Below are 2,445 nucleotides of genomic sequence, written 5' to 3' on the forward strand. Positions count from 1 at the left end.
AATGTGATCTCTCTCTCTTATTGTACTGTACTCATCCTTTTTCTTGTGATGTGAGATGACACACTGCCAACTTGATACATGAATGACGTAGGCATTGTGTCATACCATTAGGCTATGATAAGGGTGATTTGAACACAAGCACTGCAATATCAGGACAGCAGATGTGATGACCAAGATGGCTACTAAATGACTAACAGCAGGGAGTGACTATAGGAGAGGACACTGGACAAAAAGGTGATTCATGTCCCTGGCAGGACAGAGTGGGTCTCAGGAGATTTCATTACACTACTCATAATGGTATGTTATTTAAAACTTATAAATTATTTATTTCTGGAAGTTTTCATTTAATACTTTCAGACCAAATTTGACTGCAGGTAACTGAAATAAATAAGAGGGAATTACTGTATTACCTTATCTGTTTACCACAGTACAAGCTCCGTGAGGTCAGAGAGCATCTTTGATCTCTATTGAGAATTCTATGCCTACCGTGGTGTCTACTGTATAAAAAATGATTACTAAATGAACATAAGTAAAAGAACAAGTGAATGAATTAAAGACTTACCCATTATATTTTTAGTGAGGTGTTGGGAATGTAAATGTCCTAGGTTCATCTTGCCATTGGTTCTAGGTCTGTCATCAATTCACATAAGTCTGATCCGGACATGGGTGTTGGGAGGACATTACTCCTGATCAATCACAAAAATAATAAAAAATACCATGAGGGAGATAAACCCTTTCCACACTTACTCACCCTCAAGATCTAAAGAATCACCAACGTGAAAAAAAAATGAGACAATAAAACCTAGCCTCTTCCTCTGATGACCATCAGATAAAAAGGATCTGTATTGATTTTGGGTAAGAACGTTCACAGTTGGAGAAAGTAAAATGATAATTGTCAGTTTATAAATTTCATTAACTTGCACATTTTGAAGTTGATAAAAAACAAGTAAAACTGGCTTTGCTTCATTTCAGAGTAATTACTGTACTCAAAACTTAGAGAGTCAATAAATGCATTTCAATGTATATGATACAACTGGAGGCCTGCTGCATGAAAATTCATGTACTGGAGGGGGGCACAAGGGGAGGGTCGGGTCGGGTCCCTCAGCCCGGCCTGCGCCCTCAAGCAGTCCAGGATCCCTCAGGGGATGTCGACCTGCCAGCTTAGGCCCGCTCCCTGGAGGATAGGGCCTGAGTGGGCCTAAGCTGGCAGTCAGACATTCCTCTGGCTGCCCTGGAGCTCTTGGGGGATGTCCAACTGTGGCTTAGGTCTGCTCCCCCAGGACATCCTTAGTATTGCTGAGGAGGCGGTGAGGCCCCTTCCACTGCCGCTCCTCTCGTAGCATCAGCCTGGCTTGTGGATGAGTAGTACTTCCTTTGTGGGAGCACACTGACCACCAGGGGGCTGCTCCTGTGTTGAGCGTCTGCCCCCTGGTGGTCAGTGCACGTCATAGCAACCGGTCGTTCCTGATTATTCCTCTGTTAGGGTCAATCTGCATTTTATTTTTTTATTATATAGAATAATCAAGCACTATGGTCCATTTTCAAACAAATCATAATTACTGTCTGAATATGACTCAAATCACCAAGGGACTTTAAGAAATGCTAAGTTACTTGCAGTTTGAACATGCTAAAAATGCCATGCCATTTACCATGCAGAACAGATGAATGATGGGCCAAACTTAGAAAATGCAATTCATTCTAAGTGATGTTACTAAAGTGATTAACAGATGGTAGCTCATTAAGGTTACACAAGGCCTGCTTATTTAAAAAAAAAAAAATCTCACTTTAGATATTTTCAGGGATTTTTAATTAAGATCCTTTTAAATAGTACAAACCTCTGTTTGTGGAATATTCACTCAATCCAATCCAAAATCCTTTTTAATTTTTTTCACAAGGTGCATAAATCTCTCCTCTGACCATTTAAGCAATTTGAGTGCTTTAGAGTCTCTCTTTGGTATACATTTTTTTTGTTTGTTTGTTTGCTTGTTTCATTTAGTTAACATATTCTCATTGAGAGTCTACAAAATAGCAGGTCCTGTGCTAGGACAGAGTTAAGAGAGTTAAAGACTCTATTCCTACTCTGAAGGATTCATGTTCTAACACAAGAAAACAGACCATTGCTGACTAAAGGGTGAAAATATTAGTCTTTTATCTCAATGACTGTAGGAAATGTATACTGGTATAGCCATTATAGAAAACGGTATGGTGGTTTTTCAAAACATTAATAATTGAACTAACATGTGATTCAGCAACCCTAGGACGCATATATTGTTAGTACCAGGTTGGTTCCTGGACTGTTTAACCCATGACATCAAAGAAACTTTGGGGCAGAAAATGAGAAATATTTATTGGAAATGAGAAGAGCTGTTATCAGGTTACATCTTCAGAAATCTAGGTGGCAAAGCAAGTAACAAAATTTAAGGGAAGTGAGAGGTTGTAGGTAGG

This window comes from Myotis davidii, unplaced genomic scaffold (genome assembly GCF_000327345.1).
Source record: "Myotis davidii unplaced genomic scaffold, ASM32734v1 scaffold18, whole genome shotgun sequence".
Taxonomy (NCBI): Eukaryota; Metazoa; Chordata; class Mammalia; order Chiroptera; family Vespertilionidae; genus Myotis; species Myotis davidii.